At 39.2% G+C, this 22,634-nt stretch overlaps 1 long non-coding RNA gene across 1 annotated transcript; it reads right to left on the reverse strand.

Annotated features, from left to right (window-relative positions):
* Positions 1 to 8,610: 8,610 nt before the first annotated feature.
* On the reverse strand, positions 8,611 to 14,511 carry LOC111264563 (uncharacterized). The gene is made up of 2 exons (XR_002682929.1): positions 14,465 to 14,511; positions 8,611 to 9,606 (listed from the first exon to the last, which is right to left on the reverse strand). It is a non-coding gene; the product is annotated as an uncharacterized LOC111264563 (long non-coding RNA).
* Between the last annotated feature and the right edge of the window lie 8,123 nt (positions 14,512 to 22,634).

Consider the following 22,634-nt stretch of genomic DNA (forward strand, 5'->3'; position numbering starts at 1 on the left):
GACTATTTGCAGATGAAATAGCGTGTGTGTAACCCTTCTGTAGGCGTCTGATCGGACAAAGCTCCCTAGAGAATAGCGATGGCGGGCTATTCAAAAACTTGTTGACGTTTATGCTTATTAACGCAGCTTGTATTGTATTCTGTTTACAGACAGCCTTGTCTACAGGTAATTTTCAAAAGAAATATTCTTTAGGCAATACATTATACGCTTTCACTTACCCAAGTATCACCTTCGTGTTACCATGAAAAGGATCTCTAACGAAAGCACCGCTCTTAGTAAGTTGCTGCCGCAGAACACATGTTTAGAATATTGTGTTGATCTGGACTGCTTAAATAACGATAGCATTTGTCAGCAATAGATTTCGAGTATTTTCGAGATGTCAATTGCTTCTTTGAAGCGATTTGATCTTTTGATCCTTCTTTTTCAGAGAAAAGATGGTTTCTTCGCACAGAAATATCGTAAAAAAAAAACCGACCTGTTCAGATTCCTTGCAGAATTCCCAAAAACGTTTTAGATAGACTGTCATTATTATTTCGAGTGCTTAGGAGATTTAGGTGTTGGTGCCTTTAGAAAAGTGGTAATAAACAAAAAAAGAGGGTAGAATATTAGAAATTAGGCTAATGCCCAATTTTTGACCAGCGTTGAGAGGCTCCGCTTTGCATCACCTTTGCATAACAGCAACCTGGTACTTACGTAAATGGGATTACCTCGCAGTGTTAAAAACTCGTTTAATAATCAAAGGAATAGTTACAGTCCAAAGCGTTCACGTGGTAATCGATTTATACCCTGTGCTCTGCCACAATGTATCAATGCCGCTAGATATCAAGAGTATTCAACTATGACTTGATTCACCCGAAGTATCAACGTCATGGATAAGGTATGTTCTTATTTGAGACAGATGCCAAAACGAGGTATAAATAAAATTTTTAGGTGATGATCCAGCCCAGTATTCTGAGGTCAATTTTGTACAATAACAACTAAAATAGGCTAAGTAATATTAGATGATAAAAACGAATCTACTCGTATTGTAGTGGAACTTTTGCTGATTAGTCGAAACAATCGTATACCTTCTTGGCCATTATACGAAAATAAGCTATATTTGGAAACGGTATCAAGGGTCCGTATCCGTCGGAAACGAACTCGATAGGTACATCATTAAGCTAATAGTACTCGGATAAGCCCGCGCTGTGTACCCTTTGATTTTTTCTAACGTCAAATGGCTTCGCTGTGAAAATAATTTTTGGATGCCTGAAGCATTTGTGTACACCTCGACATTTGCAATGCTTCTGAGCAGTGAAAGATATACTTGTGTTCCCACATCCTTTAGCAACAGTGTTTTCTAAACCGGCCTGTAAAGGAGACTTGATTTTACGGACGTATATACCGATATCTTCGACGTTTTCTGAGACGTTTGCTATTCTGGATGTCAATTTGATTAACACTGACCAGAATTATGGGTGTGTAACGCAACGCTCGTTACGGAATATACTGAGTGGTAAGGCAGTGGACTAGATGTAGCGACCGAATATTCCTTTTCCTTTAATTATCCTTTTAAAATTGGTAACAACAATCACAAATTTCAAGGCTTTCTAGGGTGGTACCTTTCTCGTCAAAATTTCACACGACATTTTTGTCAAGTGAAACGCAAATTGACACTTCAGGTAGTGAGATGTATGAAGGCCGCTTACAAATAGTTTTGTAGCAAATGGTGACGTGCAATCTAACAATGATATGTTATTTTCCTTGTAGCTGAGTCCCTATAGCAGACCTAACAGATGACATTGTGAAGGATCGTTCCTCATGAAATCTCGCCGGGAGCCCAATAATTGTATAACGCTACAGAAGCGTATAGATAATTAGAAGGAAAGCATTCAGTGTCCACTATCCGCACCGAGAGGAACGGTGCTTTGCAGTAGATAATTTTTTTGCATGGTAACCTTTGATACTCCCGTAAAAGAAAATCATTCCTGTAGCACGATCTAGACTACATCACTAATAGGAAGCGCAATGATAATATTCCTGATTAAAAAATGATTGCACGATGAGATTAAACGAAAGTATAAAAAACCACATGTCCAATAGTAGCAACTACAGCACCAAATCAGACCGAAACATAGTACAGATATATATATATATATATGGAAGGCGGCCAATTTAAAGTTGTATCGTAGATGACTGCAGTGATGTGTTTGACTTTTATAAATATTCTTTAAAAAGTGTAACAGGGAAACTAATTCTCACAGTAAATAATGTTCATATGATCATTAAATGGGAACAAGTTACTAAAATGTGAATCGTTTATTGTTTATAATCTATGAACGGTGCGCCGAATGCCGAGTGTCAACCAATTAAACAACGCTGTCTTAGAAAGTGATGTTGATTAGTTTATTCGTTGGAATTGAGCAGATAGAGCGAGACGAGTAAGTTCTGCATGTATACATAATCAGCCTATGTACTTAATGTTTAAATTGGTTGCGTTCAGCGTTAAGTCCCGCGACCCTGGTAAAAATAAAGAAACGACAATGATCCGTGACGTTCACACACGTATACATGAAAAATCATTTGGCACGCGTGTCCATTACTGCGGTCGGCGCAATAGAAATCACACCTGGGTGTGGCATTGCAGTGAACACGACCCCACGACTGGTACGCGGTCTCGAAACGGGAATCGTCTACGGAGCGGTCAGTGCTTCCTTGGGCATCCCAGACGCTCGATTCATACTTGATGCAACCCTCTTAACGTCACCGATCCAAGACGTTTACGTAACAATAAACATGAGACTTGAACCTTTTTGGATAGCTTAAGTTGGATAACGCAATCACAGCTAATCTTGGAAGCGATACATTGATTAAGTAAAACGCAAAGGTGCTCGGGGATAATCCTGACGAACTATCGGCCTGGGGTGGGTCAGTCTCGGGGCAATCGCTTTAGATATTCTGATCAAATCTCCTTCGCTGGCCATTAACGGACCCATATGCCGAGCGTTTCTTGCAAGTGGCAACGTTGGAACACTAAGCTAATTTTTAGCAGCTGACGCTGTAACTGCAAGTAAAAGGTTAATATATTCAGCTGGCTATTCGTTGGGGCGCTCATGGCTAGACGAAGACAAACTTCAAGTTGTCGGTTGTTTAAGGAAGGTCTCCTAAAGACAACCAATTGAAATAATGTCTACTGGCAACCTTATATAGAGATTTTGGCTTGTACACGCTTGTGATATTATTTCATCGACCCGGATCGATCCTTGGACAAAGAAAATTCTTGTGCAAAATGAAGATTTGCATTTATGAGGCTAATCTTTCAAATACTGTACTAAACGAGAAAATTTATCTCTAGTGATGATTGGTTATGTTTAAATTCATATCCCATATCGCGTCAGCTATGGCCTCCTCAACATCTTCCTATTGACCACGCCACGAACAAATACGTCATCGTACAACTGCGGTGCGCCATAGCGCAAATGTTTGCCAACGTAATGTTTCGATGTTCGAATAATACCAAAGCAGCCTCTGCCGGTAGGTATGATGTTCGGGTGTATATTGAATAATTTTATTTTCGACCCAGTTTCTCGTATTTGTCAAGTTGGGCCGCAATGTCGCATGCTCATGAAACGCTATACCTGCAGGGTAATACTGACGACTTTGAGCTGCGTCGGAAAGATGTTTCCCAAACGATCCTTGCTGGGTTCGAACACACGTCGCTTGATGATCGCCTATTTAGCAATCAGGCAATCAGCCGGTGGATCCTAACCTTTTACCTTCGTTTGAGTAGGCGTATTCTGTCCTGGCGTATTAATACGCCACCGTTAGAATATCCAGAACAACCCAGATCATCAGTCGGACACTTATTTACAATGCGTCGTGTTAGAAGAGCGCAATTTATGCCTGTTTAACATGAATGAATAAGAAAATATCGAAACAACTGCAGATTGTTTATAACGTCAGCTAAATATATAATATCGGAGTCATACCGCACCAGTGATTAAAATGAATTGATTTTCATTTTTATTTGTAGTGCGTTACTATATATCTATACGATGATTGTACATACATACATTTTTTACTTCTTTAAAATACTAAATATCAAAATACTTGGTAATAACGGTAAAACGCAATTGTTATATAAGTAATAGGTGTGTTAGAGACAATTAGCGGCCTTCCTGTGCGATTACTTCAAAGAGTTGAATGAACTGATTTGGAAAACGGCCTAAGGAAAAAGATTCTTGCTTTTTTGGAAGACCTGGTACTTCGAACAACATAAAGTATGGTATTCTAGTTCCGTCATTCCAGTTGCGATTCCGTACGCTCTTATTGCAGTTGTAGCCATAATGTTTAAAAGTATTAAGATATTAATCCGTTGTCTGTTTATGTTGATCATGTGTTACGTCAATCAGCAAGGACTGCTTTATATGATATTTAAACACTACACTAAAGAAGATAACTTACTTTTTTTTATCTTGACTTATTGAAACGTTGCGTATATCCGCGTTTAAGACCTATGGAACAGAAACTTTCTATAGAAATAGGTTTGTATTGATACAACCGATGAAGAGTTCCCGTCGCGAAAACATGACCTCTATTACTCATTTGGTCTCCTACGTTTGTTTCGAAGAGCGCGAACTTTGTGGAAAGTAAACATGCAAGACAGCAGCAGGATTGCAGCATATCTTCCGGCGGATTTGTTTCATTGGATAAAGCCTTGAACCTTAATGTCGATTATAACTTTGTCTACAGAACAGTTTTTCTAGATCAATTTTTCGTTAGATATCTGAATTTTAGTAAAAGATGTTTTAGTACTCCCTATAGTCACTAGTTGTCAGATTGCGTGAGATTTTCTGATGCATATGTGGTCGCTACTGCCGAAACTGTCAATTATGAATTCTAAAATATTTACCATATTTTAGCATCTCTATTGATACGAAACTGTTTTATATTACTTTGCACGTTTCAAAACATAGTATGGCAACTTATCCTGTTGAATGCGTTAATAGTTCTCTAAGTAGCTCGAGGTTTCCGGCGATATACTCTAAATCTGATTTCGAAGTGTATTGGGTATCCTATGTTGTTCTTCAATAGAGGAGTCTCTATGGAAGCAGTAGCACACATTTTCTTACAAACAAAACTGTTCCACTAACGTGGAAAGCACTAACTCACTTTAAGTTTGTATAATAAAGAACCGCTAATAGTTCTGTAAAAACGTTGCTCTGCTTTGTTCAACCGCAGCTCGATGTAGCAGATGGGTGTGTATCTGATTAACAAAATATATATTAATTTGCCATGCCGTTATCGTGATCTATTCTTTATAAATTCAACTCTAGGGAACTACAGATTTTCGGTAGAAGCTTCCCTCTAGAAAATGCGATCACTTTTGTTCCGAGCTGCGAATGAACGGATGCAATCTTTCGAAATCACTTTGAACGATTTCAAAGTAACATTTGAAAGTACATATCTTGTGTAGGCCTAATTTATGATTATGTATGACAGCCAGATAGTCCCGTAACGCGAACAACATTCAATAGACATAATGCTCTTTTTTTCGTTAAAGTATTTACAATGCAGTGTTTCGAAAATATATGTTGTTTCGATATACTGCCCCGACGCGGCTGGTGCTAGCCGTAAAAGTTGTACTAGCGCAGCGTTGCCTGTCTTCTCGTAAAAGCCAAGATCTAGATCCGTCGTACCTCGTCTACATATGCTCGTGTCTGGCTGTCATAGGATTATGCTCGATTTACTAATAAATACTTAATATACAGAGCGGTAGAGTTGTCGTTTTCAGAACGTCTACAACCGCGATACAAGCGCATCTTCATTTCTAGTAGCTAGTTTCTCTGATAGACAATTGTCTTCTGCATAACGACAAAAGTAATCATATTATAATTGTGTTAATAAACATCATTTGTTACGAAATAACCGCCAACACTCGCAAAGTTTGGATCGCCTTCAAACATGATTATTGATTTAATACTAATGATTATGGAAGAGTATATATTAGAACTATATAAACTAAACGTAATAACAAAACGTTCAATTATCTCAGACGAACTCCAAAGCTGTGCAAGTTCCGAGTAAGCGGGACATAGAGCAGCGGCAATAAGAAAACATTGTCACGTCAAATGCCCTTGAAGGGGCCGTCGATTTGGCCCGCTACAAATAGGTCGGTTGGTGCGTCGACTATAGGTTTCAACCTAAGATACTTTTTTATTTGACGATAAAAATTTCACCTATGCCTTAGGATTTCGTATTTACGTTTTATTATACTATAGATTTGTTAACATTTAAGCTAAAGCTTTGTCTACCGTTTTCTATGCAAATTCATTATTATTTATCGAATTTGCCCGTCTGAGCTCAACACATACTTACAAAACCAACCAGGGAGAACAATCATCTGCTGCATAATGTGTATTTCATAGGTTCTACCTAGCCGCTTAGGGTTCCACAGGTAAGTGTGCTTCACCTGAAGTCAGGCATCTAAAATAAGCAAATGATTGGTCGTATATACATATATATATATAGAAAATGGCATGATGCTTTCAAATTATGTATGTGTGGCATTGAAAAATAGAGTTCTTTAGAACAGTGTATTGATTAATACTAGAATACTGTTGCCTATCATGTTGGTATACAAGCGTCAGCAACCCCGGCTCTGGTCTATCAGCTAGTCAGACGATGATACACAGTTCCTGTGTGTTTTATATCGTTTCGTGCTAAAAAATAATTATACATATATAAAGCAATGGCCGTGTCTGAACTTCCATACTGCTTCTCGGTATGGGAACTACATTTTGTCAAGTACAAATCAATGCAAATATCGCTTCGGTAGCGATTCAACAACAATAGCTATGCGTAGAAGATGCACAGGCGGCGGTATCATAAACACGCTACTCCTACATTTTTAGCAGACCATACATTGCTAAGCGAAAAGTTATTTGTCGAAATAAATCTTAAACTAGTTCTGTGTAAAAGCTTCTTTTATACTGCTACTAATGAAATACGACTCTGATTGATCATAACTATATATAAGCCTCTGTGTCTATAAAATAGGTTTAGGTAGGTATAGTATTACGCAAACTGATTTTGCCCAACGAGGATTACATGTGTTGAATTTTACCAAGTCCTAAGAGGCGATAATGGTAAACCTCACACTGAACAAAGGCCGCATCAGAATAATTTGTTTCTACTTCATCCCAACAAAGCGTAAGGCGACACTGCTGACCTAAAAGCTTTTGCTCAGTCTAAAGGGCGGCGAATAAGATAGTGAACACAACGTACGCATCTTTCGTTTAGGTCTCTTAATTTCAATAGAAATCAATAACACTCATAAGAACGTCGACGCTCATATTAAATGCTTTCTTGAACACAATACTAAGAAGAAAACAGGATGGAACAGCAGCGATCGATACTGGCAGAGACGTACATTCTTCGTTAACGCTTTGTCACCTTACATCTATTGCCTGAAAATTAAGTGACAAATAAAATTTTCGTGGCTTCAATATGGTTAACAACTTCACCCTTCATTTGTGTGGCGGTTGGCGGAAAAAAACGGTACAATCGTCGAGCTCCTGTCTCTGGCTCGTTCACACTTGCCTGAAACGGCGCAAACTGTTGTAAACTACCACCATCAACCCGGTTTACTAACGTAGTGACAGAACCGATACGTACCATTTTCTATTGCAAGCAGCGAAGAACTACTCCCTAAGCACCCGTTGACAGATTCAAAATAGCTAGACTCCCCTGGTTAGGATTCGTTCAACAACTTAAGCAAAATCTGTATGATGTAAGGGGAACATTATCGGCAACGATCTAAATGATATTGTTTATAACAGAAACAAAAAAGAGGCAGGAAAATTTAGGGAAAAGCGATTAACAGAACGTTTGCCTAATAGCAAACAGTTGTCGGTACTGCACATCCCAGCCGACCTGCTCCCTATGCGGCGTAACCAGTCGTTTGAAGCTTTGCTACAGCCTTAAGATTATAGTTTTATATCACACTGATGAAGTGTAAACGAGATAATCCCGTGTCTATGCAATTACGAAGGTTAGGAACAAACAGTACGGTCCATCTTGGAGCAGGAGATAAGAATCGAAGTGGACAGTCTTCGGATCCTTTTCGTTTCGTATACGCTATAAACAACGTATTCATCGCAAGTAGCTGCTTCGGATTTAGATTTCGGAGAAAGAGCGAACGTTCTTACAGCGTTTACTGGGAGAGCTCAATCATTATCTGTCTTTAGTGATGAGGGAACGTTTTCTTGGCCGGTACTAATAGTGTTTTGCATGGATAAGACCTTCGGTGCTTGCAGGTAACGCATTTCTCGCGTACGCGTCGCTTTTTCTCACAACGTTTGTATTCTGAACACGAACCGCAACGTTAACCACTGTTCCTTGGAATATAGAAGATTGAAGTTACGGTAAAAACGTACTGTTAGGCTGTTATCGCAACGCTTACATTTGTAGTATGTCCGTATGTAACGTGTCCTAACAAGTGGCGTCAGGAAGGCGTGAATACTGGCATTCCCATAAGAAGTCGCTCGGGAAGAGTGTAGAAGCTGCGCGGTTACAGATTAGATACCTTACATGCAGTATGGTAAAAACGTATATATATACACAATACTATACATACAACATACAATGTAGCTTTTATTACAGCATTTTTTTACCGGCTACAGTTTTATGTTCAAGCTAGCTATTCCGTAACACTTCCTGGTCGTAAACAACCATACCGCGTTAGTGCACCATAAACATGTGCTCCGTGCGGCCGTACTCTTCGCAGTGTACCAATGGTACCATGTATTCCTTGCAACTCATGTACGGTTTAATGCTGCTTGCTCTGCGTACACCACATTTTACTTTCTGTTGTTGGCCACGCCTTCTTCTGAAGATATTAGTTCTTCACGATCGGGATCTTCCTTCCGTCCCTTACTTCGGCGAGACGTAAACCACGATTTCACGGTGTTAGTAGTTGTCTCCTTTGGTGATCTACCCGCAAACTGGTCTTCCTCATCCAATTTTTCGAACGGTTGATTTGATCTCGACTTGGGTTTTGAAGACCTCGACATTCTCAAGGTTTGTTGGCTTGACTGACTCCGCAAGACTGGTCGACGCAGGCTTCGTTGTTACTATTCAGTTGTGAACAATTGGCCTGTTAGTCCGCAGCTGGCGATACGTCAGGACTTCTGGACCATATCCGCATCCGGGTAAGCAGTTGTTCAATATTTACGTACTTGACCGTAATAATGTATCATATAGACCCAACTATCCTTAATGCGATTTTTTTTCCTTTTCTTTTTATTTTGCTTGGTCTATCGATAAGCAAGTCAGAATTTTTTTTACCGCCTTTTCCACAGACGTGTTGGAAGCGATTTTCGATAGTCGTCTACTTTCTAGGACAAAGCAGTTCGAGAGAAACGGGAAAGAGGAAATACGGGTCATTTGAAAAAGGTCGCAAGGATGACTACCAATTGCTCCGCAGAGCTTCGTTTACTGGTTGTGAAATGTTAAAAACAAGTCCAACCACTTAGATGCAAACCCTATCGTGTGTATACTACGGGTGGCAATAGACTTCACACTTACGTGCTATAGGGATGCAATGAGTGCTTACAGGTTCGAATGCTGAAACAAAAGGACAGTCATTTCTTCAGGTTAATATTTATCTGCAAACATAATTTTTTTGGATCAAGGTAATTCTTCCCAGGTGTGCCGTTTTCAATTTCATGATTTGTCAGGTCATGTCTATGGAAGCATTTTTTGGCACGTACATACAAATGCCGATCCATTTAATACCAGAGATATAGCTTCGATTTGACCGACGATAATAGCTTTCAGAAGTAACAAATGTAATGAGTTAATATTAATGCGGTTTTGAAAAGTTTCTCAAAGCAATGAAAAAGTTTTCGTTGCTGAGTTTCTAACAACAATTTATTATTAATAATAATAATAATAATAAATAAAATATCTATAATTAACAAGTTATTTGTTTTTCAATATTCGGTTTTCTTCGTTTAGCTAGAAAGTTTGAAGATGTACGATTAGTACTCCCTCTGGTTAGTGATAGTTGACTTTCACGATATACTGGATCCATGTGTAGGATTTTTATGCAAAACAGTGAAGCGCTCTATTAAACTTTGCTACCACTTCCGTTACCTCACGGGACAGCGTTATCGTCATATGTCGGAGCTGTGTATGAAAGAAGGGAGCTCGTCTTCGTTGCGAAGATGATCGTTTTCTGTGATAGGGACGTGTAAACAGAAATTTACGAAAGGATCCTACTTTACAAGCTTCGTGGAAATTTATTAAATTCACAGAGTAGACAATATGGTTGTGGCATATGTACCCCAAACATAAATGTTGTAGAAGGTAGCTGACGGAAGTAGTTGTATTTATTATTATAATAAAGTTGTGTTTTGTGGATTGACACGAACAGAGCATGTTTATTGGACTTCGAAACGTTCTTAATCCATTAAATATCTACCAGTGAAATTTATAGACTTGACATTTATGTGCGTTTCTTGGGATGCTTCCTCGATCCGCGCCCGAGTTTTTATACAGCAGGATACTAGCTAGCTAGCTAGCTAGCGGTTACAGTTACAGAGGGACTTTCTGGCTACGAGAAGTGATTTGATGGAAGAAATGCTCGATAGCGATATTTTCCTAGAATAACCGACATTTTGGATCACATAGAGACAACATAGTTGGTTTGGCGCTTCTGATCAAAGCTCCTTATCTCGGCAACTACTTACATAGTAACGTTCGTTTAGACGTTAAATTAAAAGTAGGCAGAATGTTGAAGGAAGCAAATTTATTACATAGTATAGTAGTCAAGGTTTCCTTCAGGCGAGGAAGGTGATAGTTAGCCCTCGCCATTGCCGGCTCCGAGGAGCTTATTTTAAGGTTCACTTCGGGGGTGGCGTGGCGCTGAAGGAATTTAGCTAGAACCTAGTGGCTCAGCGGTACACTGTACCGCCGAACAAGGTTTTGCGAATTGAGATGTAATCACGATTATCGGTAACCCTACAGTGTGAAAAAGCATTGCCAGCCGTCGTGTGTTGAAACTGTTAACAAAAAAATAGTGAAAATATTTTTCTGGCTAGATTCTTCGTATTTTAACACGAGCAGGTTTACACTTTGTTACATCATTATTCCTGTGATCTAGACTAGGAATCGATGTTATTGTGTATAAACAAAAATCATCTATTTTCAGCGGGTTGCGTAATTAGCATCACTCGATGCTAGAGTGAGCATTCGAGATATTTAGGTTACACATTTTAGCGGTGGGTCTAGGTTATTTGGGGGGTGCAGGGCTAACCATGTGTTACAGTCGTGTTTAGACACACGCGCACACATTTTACGGCATCGATGACACTTATTCTAGAAATCACTAGTTCGATTTTACCCCTGTTACGCACATATTCTAGACGACTCGTATAAGATACCTTAATACTTTCCGCTTATGAGAATGACCCCTTTAGTTAGTAGCAATAACTTCTTCGAAGGTACGTTTAAAAAACTCAAAGCTGATGAGATATCACTACGGTATGCTGATTTTGATGCTACCGATACAAACCAAATTATTAGTAAAATTCTTGACCTATCTGAAACAAAAGATATTTAAATATTTGGCTCAGTATAGTTAAGGAAAGAGCTTTATGAACTTTTCAGGCCGAGTCAGTAATGTAAAAAGTACTTTCTTTAGCGTATTCCTCACGCAATATCAGTGTTTTTATCTAAAAAAAAAAAAAAAAAAAAACTAAATTGGTGGCGCGATTTCGGATTGTAATAATAAAACATAATTTGATTAATGAAAAAGTGCTGAAATTTTTCAAAGATAGGCAGTTTACGCATATTGCTAGGAATGGCGTCATTTCAATGTGTCTAGAACAAACACTACTATTAATTTTATAGTAAGTTATTGAAAGTTATTAAATCCTGCGAACTGTGTATTCTCGAAGGATGTTCCTACTGTGGGTTGTCTCGTGCTGTACTTCCGATGGCCTGATCTTGCTTATACGAAGTGAAAGGTTTTAACTTTATGTCGGCGAGAAAATAGTCTATCTGAATTTCAGTTAATTATCGGAGGACTCTCCCTTTAACATCCAGATGCCTATGGCCAATCTTACAGATCTTCGAATTGTTTTTACGTATTTGAAGGAACCCGTGTACCAGTCAATGCCAACTCATTTACGTACGATAGAGAAGTGTTCAATGCGGGAACAAATATAACCTACGTGGTCGTTAAGGTGTTCGGCTTTTTGAACATAAGGACAGACGTGGAAGAGAGGATTTTTATGATGCTCTCGAAAAAATTCGTTGAATGAAAAAGAACGCCAAGGGATACAAGAGGAAATCCAAACGCTGGAATTGTCATGGTCGGCGGGCATTCTTATGATGTGTCCGGTGGCGAAGAATCTATTTTATATGGCCATATTAAACTCTGGAACAACAATTACAGGATCTGTCCCGTTTAAGCAAAACAGAGCAGAAATGACCCAGAAATTTAAAAGTGCAGTTGCATGAACGAAACTTGCGACGATGGGGAAAAAACCTTCTCCAATGCATTAAGTTAATCGATCTTTAAATCCGAACGCTTTGTTACCGGTCTCATTGCATGGCAGACAATAATCGGGACAGATTGATTCTCGCGCATTCTTTTGCAACCAATTTTCAACTTCTTCATTCCATAAGAGCTTTTCATAACTACAACATCTGAAGATACCCTGTTTATGGAGATGATGAAAGCCCAGAATAAAGTTCCCGTAGTAAACTCTGCGATCTTCGAACGCTATTTGCGATAATCACAAGGGCAACTTTCCGCATTATGTATGTATATATATACATATATACTGCGCAAGTGTTGCCCAGAATACGAACGAAACTTGACTCTTTGAATTTGAAAAAGGTTCATAATTTATTACTTACGCTGGCTGTAAGTAACAGCGTGCGTACCAGTCCAACGGCATTATACTGAATGACTCAGTCCACTGGGGCATATTCTGCAACCCGTCGTGAAGTTGTGGGGCTGTGTGAAGGACAGGATTGAAAGTATTCCATGACCTATTCATGATCGGTGAAATTTTGATTAGAAAAAAGGATGCGGTCCGATGATTCAGAATAACGTAAACCACATTAGTTACGCAAACGGGCTCTGGGAGGGCATTTCTCTCATGACATTGGTCTCCATGTGTCTTGCAGATTTGATCCCTTCGGCTAGGTTTATGTTCACTTCAGTTTTCTATCATAGTATTTAAAAAAAACGCTAACTTTTGGTCCACTTAACTGCGACGATGATTACCGTGGTCGTTGGAATCGTTTAATTTATCTATATTAAGGCCAGGTAGGTTGAAATACGGCTCAAACAGGTTTCTATATCGCAGCTGAGAACTCCGGCGACAAGCTGTTTATAGAGAGAGAGAGAGCGATACGTCGGGTATAAGAGCTGTGGTCTGGTCGACAGAGCTATTAAGACTGGGTCCGGAAGAAGCAACGATGAATAAACACATAGGTGATATATTCAAGAGTTCAGATAGCTAAATGCTGACCATCAATTGCGTTTCGGACATGCCACTCTTATGATATCTCACAATATGCTGACAGTGTAGTATTGAGAGTTATTGGGACAAAATGTATTGTACAGTTTATTCTTTATACGTTTTATACTGTACCTATATGTGCAGTAAAGAATGGATATAACTACTATATATATTATGCTTGATTTGTTCTATAGATGAACGGGCAATATCGGGTGGCAACGTTGTCTACGCAGTACCATGAAGCATTTTATATTAATTAAGTATGGATTCGGGCTTAAAAAGATGCTTATTGGGTGGGGAGCGTTTTTCATTGGTCTTATGCTTATCATTTGCATTGTCGAATGTTTTTTATTCCTGAATGGGAATGTTGTCAATAAAAATAACACGGTGGAATAACTGCCATTTTGTTTATACACGAAATTTAACTACGTAATGCGCTTAATATTGTATTGTGTAGAAACTGTAGCGGCTACTGGGCCGTAGAAAGCGACGCTTACGTACGACAAACATTGTCAGGTTGTTGGTTATCACTGACGTAGAATCTTCTTATATCGCCTATCGGATGACGTTTTAGAAACGAAAAGGGCATCATCATCTCTGCACTACCCTCGTAAATTATTGGCTGCGCCGAAAAAAGCAATCCATAAATCGCGATCTCCGATATCATCACAATAGTATCATTTTTAACACAAGATGATATCTACAAGATAGAAAAAAGGAGTTTCAGTGTGGATGCGAAAAGCTGCGTAGCGTAAAAGAGTTGAAGATAAGAAGAGTAGACAAAAAAAAATCCTATTATAAGAGGCGTCTAACGTAGCTACGTGCTATGTATTAATTACTACTTAATTTAATAATAATAATAATTAAATTTTAACTATGTAATTAGTTACCGTTGATTAACTTCGAACTTACAGAAAGAAAGCAAGCTATAAACATACACTTACGTATATGCACTTAGTCGTAGCATTCGTGCGGTGATGCTGTTGTAAAATAGCTTAATAATGGCTTGCCATCTACGAATTGTACCCCAGCAGCACGCGCGTTAATTTACTAACGTTGTACACACGGCATCGATGATAGCTGAAGAACAAAGATGTAATCACACGCAAGTCTTCGATAGTCACCGCATTGTTATGCACACAAATTTACGTTCTATAGTCTGCAGTGATCTACCTCTCCGCATAGGTATCATGATCTGTCGGCCGAACGATACTAAAGCCTTGACATAGCGTATATGAGAGCTACGTAACGATCCATTGGACAGAGCCATATTAAACTCTTTTCTGTTTAACACAAACATGTGTTGTAAACACAAACATCTTTTATGCTAATAAACATTACTTTGTTAAGCGCTCGGTCGCACCCGGCGCGTTTTGGACGATTTTCAGGATAGTTTGTCTTTATTTGTTTGGCAGGCGTTCTGGTAAACTCGTTGTGAAACTAAGAATGTTGCCTAAGAAGAACCAAAAGACTTCGGCTTGGCCTGCCACTTGGCGCTCTGTGTCCGTCTGTATTTACAGAAATCTACAGACTTTCGGTGGCAGAACGATGAACTGTTTAACTTCTCATGGTGAAGATAAACTATATTATTCGACGTTGCCAAATTACTTCGTAGAGTAAATACTCAGAGGTTCAAGTATTACACGTATTTTTGAAACATTCATAATACTTCCGAAATTTCCCAAAAAAAAAAAAAAAAAAAAAAAAGGAAAAAAAAAAACAAGACGTTCTGTTTCTAACAGAAGGAGGATACCGTATCTGAAATTCATATATTGATCTGAACAACTTGAAGCTATAACAACATCTCTGCTTACAGAGAAATTAATCGTTCAGGGTGTCGACGAAAACCAAAAACTCATGTAATGATCTACGCATTATGAGTCGTTTCGAGTCGCGTAGCGAGCGAACTTAAGCGCGAGACAGGCAAGAGAGGGCTGGCAATTGGATGATCAGTAATAGCAGCGTAGTGTCGTTCTGCTTCTTAGTACTGCGACATTGGCTGTGCAGCGTATTTCGTAAGGCAGTGAGATATACTTCGCAGATACGGCGTACTCTCTCGCTGATATTATGGTACGTAATTTTTGAACGTCGTAGCGAAAAGGATGTGATACCGGCAGACACAAACAGCAGCGGCAGAGGACAAAATTAGCCATTAAACGCGCGTCTACTGTCTTATTTATGTCTGTGATAATGATGATACAGTTGCATAGAATTGATTGTTGCATTATTTTGATATATCTTTATTGTATCGGTCGTCGTGGTCATTACCACCGTGGCGTCCTGTCGAATCGTCCAATTGCAGAAATATTGATAACATAGGGGAATCACCAGACTTCTACTCAGTGCTACACGACGAGTGAAGAATTCTGGCTCATGGTAACAACAACGCGCCGGACACTTGGAGAAAATACTGGCAGAAAGATTTTCTCTTGTGTTTGTGCCGACATCATGCTAGTGATGACGATGTCTGAGGTGCTGATACGCTTCTGGGCTTGTTATCTGTAACCGGCATCACTGAAGACTGGACGTCAGAGGACAGTACAAAGATACAAAAAGAAACAGAAGTTACACGTGCGCAGTGCTCTTATCAATAACGAGGTAGCAAATCGGCGTATTTTTTAATTAGAAAAAAGTCACCTAAAAGTTGAATGTTCTCAGATAAAGCAGAATTAGCCAAAGACTGAATCGAGTGATATCAAAGGTAAAAAACAAAGCAAAATGTAACAAGAATATTATATTTCGAGTAAAACAAATAAGAAGACGATAGGTGGAAGGGTACTTTCAGGGTGAAGTGTGCATATAGCAGAATGCCATGAACGAAACTATAGTTTAACAATGACTTTTTCTTTTTTTTTTTATATGACAGCATGCTGGCCAATACGAAGGCGTCTGGCGGTACCGTCTGCCACGAAAGCGCGAAGTGTACTTTTTCCATCATTTGCTTCCTCTGTTTTAAGTACCTAAAACCTTATTACTAGAAGAAGGAAATAGAAAACTAAGAGTAAAGGGTCAGAATTACCTCGAAAAGAAATTCCCGTTGAGAAGAAGAAATCCGATTGAAACAAGTTTCTCAAACTTCGGTACCATATGAAATAGGTAGACGATGATAAAAGAAAGTTTTTCTTATATAAAAGGATAATGAGCTAAGCTCGAGTATCTTGTGGCATATTTTGATCCAGAACCAATTTAGCATGCCTATTCTAACGTTAGCGGGCCTTGTGTCGTTTAATAATAAAGTAATATATTTTAATATCTGTCTCTGGTATTCTGCTGTTCTAGTTGTAACAACGAAATCTGGTAAAGAGTTTTGCAGGTGCGATATATATATATATATATATATGTCTATCGCGATGGAGTGACGCTCTGTGTTGTTGGATGGCCACAGGAAAGTCGTATTAGCTTTCAAAAAAATCTACTTTATATATATATATATATATATATATAATATATATATATATATATATATGTCTATCGCGATGGAGTGACGCTCTGTGTTGTTGGATGGCCACAGGAAAGTCGTATTAGCTTTCAAAAAAATCTACTTTATATATATATATATATATATACGAAAGTATAATGTATGTAAAATTTCAAAAGTTAGCTTTCAGTTAAGCCCGTTTCTTTCATCTATGGTAATGGCCTCTTCGGAAGGTTACTATCGTCTAATGGCATAACGGAACTTTTGCTCATTGAACTTTCGGGTCTACACAAAAGCGTCGATAATAATCTGTTATCAAAAACTTTCACAATTCCTGTCTTACGCGTTGGATCAGCGCAAAATTTAAAGCGTTGAATACACACTTACGTAATCGGACGTTTTATCTACGAGAACTTGTCGTTTCTTTCCCGATAGCTTTAAGGCATCGTTTGAATTACGCAAACGTCAGAATTTATTTCTGTGGACGCTCGAATTTTAAACACTTAAATTTTGTCGAAGGCAGATACTAAAGGTTTTTGTGTTTCGAACCGTAGCTTCTACCAGTTATTGCTATCACTGTAGTTGAAATTGACCTGCCAGGACGCCTTTTGAGGGACGATTCTAACGTAAACCCACCAACAATTAACAATTGGCCCTTGACGCTAACTGTCGCAGCAGAAATGGTACTTGAGTGATAACTTCTAGGCCGTAGGTGAAAGGCAATGTAAGCACAAGTTTGCATAATCGCGACTAATACTCCTCTGATACGAATCGATATTTACAGATTTGTTTTTCAGTCCCATTTTAAATTGTGTATCTTCTTAGTCGACTGGCGCATAAGTAATAAAGTAAAATTCTATAGTATAAAGTTGGCTACTGGCCACTGCTATCGGCAGTTATTACGTAACAAATATACGTACTGATTCTGATTTTTCTGGGTGGTATTTAATGAAACTTTCTTTTTTTAATGATCTGCTCTTTATAATCCTGACTTCTATCCTGGTTCATTTCTATTACTGCTGGGAATGAATCATGGGAAGTAAACGAGAACTGTTTTTATAGGTGAACAGTATAGCCGGCTAGCGTTCATTTCCCTGCGCCATCTGTGCCAAAGGTCTCCAAATGGCTGATTTTCCTTACCTTTGAATTATATTGGGAACAGTTAATAGAATATACGTAATAACTTAATAATTGAATCCTCGCCTCGTTGTCCTTTGCAGTTCAGAAAATGCACTAATGAAGACATAGCTGGATGGAAGAAAAACAACTTAAACATAAATACAGCTATAGACATCTATTAGATTTCATAGTTACCGAATGTTACCGTAACGAAAAATATGCAACAAATACAGAATGAATTAATGGCGGGATAACGGAAAGCAGATATAGAAAAACAAACCTAAAATGGAAAAATAGCCGTATTTTAAAATCGCCTATGGAAATCGTGGTTTTGTCAAACGTATCGTACGTAGATATCTAAAGGAACATCGTGCACTTCTGAAGTGAACTTGGTTGATAATTAGCTTACAGGTAGACCGCTAAATGATCTAGTACCAGGGTGGACGACAGAGCTATGTTGTTCGTGTTTATGTTCACGAATGCCCCTAAACAATGTCATTCCTGATTGTTGGTTCAGGACTTCTCACGCTTGACTCAATAAACCTTAGGCTGTCAACGGCTGATGCCATTGGTTCTGCTGTCGCCTCAAAAACTCAGCTCGGCAATGGCAACGCTACTGTTTCGTGCTACCCTAGGTAACATTCGGCGTTCAAGAAGCTGCACCATGAACTCGATCAGTTCATTGCGCCATATTTGTGTGACTATCCGTTACGATAAAACGGTCAATATTCGAAGCTGTTATTTCCTCGTAGTCAAAAGATCAGTCCTACTGCTACTTTCTAGAATAACTGATTAAACATTTATCTGTTATCTGGCTGTAAGAGCAATCCGCGACTGTTGACGCCAACCCCTTTGTCCTGTGAACCTAATTCAAAACCTTGAATTCCATCTCAAACCATATAGTGGGTTCCGGGAACACGTAACAAAAATTAATTGTAAACAAAGGTCAGACGCCCAAAAATTACTTACACTGTACTTTGTCAAGCGACCTTGGGTAATCCGCTTACCGCGTACAATTAAGATTTTGCTAAGCAATCGGCTAGATACAACTGTTGCCTGGCTCTAAGAGTCAACTTGTCGTTCATCTAGGACGAAGTCCGGTTTTACATTTTCCGAATGCGCACAAGCCGTATTTTGCCATAGGACATAGTATAGGCTACAACAGTGTTGTCCTTATTATTGTTATTATTACCTAGGAACGGGTGAACAAACAGATATAATTTGCGACTAGTACTACGTATAAGACACTTGTTTTTCTATAGGGACGCCCATCTATTTCACAGAGACTGTCCTGCTGACCAAGTTTCTTAAGGCAAGTATAATTTTTACCACTATTCGCACACAACTAATCATTCAAAGTCTTCTAATTTCAAAGTGTAGTATAGTTATGAGACGCCATTGCACGCAGGAAGGGTTACAAAACCATGACAGAAAAACACTGTTTTCCAGAATGAAGAAACAATATAGAATACGTAAAATCAGATCGTCGAAGTAAACATCATATTTATACAGTAGACCGATTAATTTTAAGAAATATAAGCTGTTAAGAGATTTGTTTAAAACATCGTTGAAAACTAGTTCTTCAAGCTCTCAGCTTGATGTTACGCGTAGCGAAGTCCGCAGTTTGATATATTTATTGTGGGACACCTTAGGTAGGTTCGTAGTTGTGATCCGTTTGAGTATAGCTACAAAGTATGGATTGGAATACGATAAAATCTAGAATAGTCAATTATGGAAACATAAAACGCAGGCGAATCTAGGAGATGTGAGAGTGTCCTGTATACAAGGCCATCGATGGCCCCGACTACACAGTGAAGCTGCAGAAGACGACCGACTAGAATACATTCACTGATCAGAGTTATTGCACAAAGACGAGAAACACCACACGATAGGCATTACCATAGATGGCCACTGCCCGAGCCTTCGCAGGCTATTGATCATGTAACAATACAAAAAAAAATTCAGTCACTAACTAACTATCGTGTAAAGTAAATAGCTGACGTGGACAAATCTCGGAGATGTATTATCAGCATTCTGCTGAATGTAGATTAGACATCACCGTCGTTAGATGACATAGTGATGACATAGCATCATATAGGGAACCTCGAATGGTTCATTGAGTTAGGAGGTTCTAATTTATATTCGAGCTTTGATTGAAAGTAGCGCGCAGGTCTTTGCTCGTGGGAAATAGCAGTGTATCACAATCTATGTACTTCAAGGATTCAACAATTAATTTATAAATTTACTCGACGCAAATCTAATTAATGTTATAGATCCGTAGTGCAGTCAAATCACCCCTGCTCGAGATATATCATTGAACTCCAACTATAGCCTGATTCAATGAGTTATTTATTACTTTGGCGATAAAAGTGCACAAATGAACGAGTGTATGGTGATGAATGAAAATCGCTGAACGACCTTTGCAGCGTATCGTTGCGCCGCCTCGGCGACTTCTGCAAAGTATACGTGCCTAGAAAGCGAAACCGTCTCTACCGCTCCCGACCAACAGTATGATTTTCAGTTTTCCGTGATCAATCAGGATACCTGGTAAGAGTGCAATCACAAATCAACCTGCCTACTAGAGACCGCAGTTGACTTTCCTAAGACCATTCCTCAACAATAAACAGCTTGTATCACTCAGAAAACTATTACTGTCGAGTCCTTAAGCAACTGTCGCATCCGGACGAACATGGCTACCGATTATGGTGAAGTTTTATGATAGTTTAAGGCAAAGTATCGGGAGTCAGGTAAAGGCTGACACCCTTGAACAGCTTCGAAGACCCCGTCTCGTCGATTCATGTCATAGCAGGGTTGAACACAAGAGACGACGAGAGCATGTGCCAGTTAGTCGCAGGAACTGTTGTATGCGGTCAAGTGGCCTCATATCATCATATATTTTTCCCTAAATCAGGATAGTATAGACGCTGAATAAACACGAACTAGCTAGCGAGGGGGAGAGGGGGGTCATGCACTGTGAAGCACCGTGACTCATTTTTTTCTGTGCATCATGGCGAAACAAACACAACGTGACTAGAGGCCCAACCAGATTGGGTTTTGGGCTTTTACTATTAGGCCCAAATTAAATGAGCCGAGAAAGTATTGAATGCCTATCTGTGAAAGAATCGGTATTGGTAAGCAACACTACTAGTAGCTGTACGCGCAGAAGGCAGCCGGTAGGTGGGTCATTTTACTGATTGCCCGATTCGTACATTTGTCTCATCGTATCACTCTGAGCTGACTCTAGCCAGCAGTAGGCTATAGATCAACAAACGACAGTCTGTAGGCGCCACGGTCTAACCGACCAAGTCTTCGCAAGGCCACTAATATACGACATACGAGGTTAACATCACCTTCCGTTTTTTTTTTTTTTTGAATTTACGTTTCTTTAACGTCCCTAATCGTTCCGTTTCTACAATTAGTGCATTAGTTAGTGGATCTGTTAACGACAGTGAGCAACTCAGTCAACCATATGTACTTTACCTATGAAAAATTTCGCCCACTCTACGAGGTGACTATGTGATCTACTTAACGGTTTACTTGACAAAAATGATCGACAGAACGATAAACAAAACCAAGGCCAGTTTATTACATTCGTATTTAGGTAACGATTTATCAGCATCTAGCCGCCGTTAACACTGTGGACTGCATGCGTTTACAAAGGCCATGATAACCTTTTCTTCGGAAAGTGGCATGGTGAAATTGTTGCCTGACATATCAGCCAAGCTGAGGCCTTGTCTCACCATCAACCATATAATTGAAGTCCACGGCTAGCTGAATATATGCTATCATCTTCATAAAGAATGATTCTCATCAGATTGTCCTTCTACTGCCTAATGAGCATTTGTTATTGGGCGTCTGATGCTTAGAGCAAGAAGTTGCTATTACCAGTTCTGTTCACCTTCATACGAAAAACTACCCCCAATAAAAGCATTAGTTTACACCAAAGTTCCTTGCCCATTACGGCCACAAAACTATTCGCTGTTCGAATTCTAATTAGCGATTTTTTGGTCTGGATCATTACTTTGCTTTCTGCCATTTTCTCTAGCTCATTTTGACTCCTTATTGGACTGTAGGAAAATGAAGACGGTATTTGTTTTTCTACGTTGAATCACAGTGCATACACACGTATCCAGCGATGTTTATCACCAACTGAAAATCGATTACCAGAGAGATTTTTCCGTGCTGCTATTGAAGTACGATTTTCCCTCTGAATCGGTAAACAATTTACCTCACAGCTATACCGATCTATTGCCTTTTGCGAATGACTAAGATCACCTAACCCTGATTTCACGATTGCGCTAAAACAAAGTAACACTACCGAATTCTGTACGTCATTCGACAATTGTTTCCCCCCGAATCATAGCAAAATACCGAGACGGAAAAATAAATGGCGTTACTTTCATTCTGCTGTCGCGTCCAGTCATTGCTCTATGCTAGCAGACCATTGAAGAAGCATCAGAAAGGAGGGTTGTTCAAGGGCTTTCTATTGGCCTGGCCTGCCTTGTTTCAAGCCGATATTCCTTCTCATTCACCCCATGTTCGAATGAGCTGCGCAGTCGGCCAGAAAGTTATCTCCC

Source organism: Varroa jacobsoni, unplaced genomic scaffold, assembly GCF_002532875.2.
Source record: "Varroa jacobsoni isolate VJ856 unplaced genomic scaffold, vjacob_1.0 scaffold_873, whole genome shotgun sequence".
Lineage (NCBI taxonomy): Eukaryota > Metazoa > Arthropoda > Arachnida > Mesostigmata > Varroidae > Varroa > Varroa jacobsoni.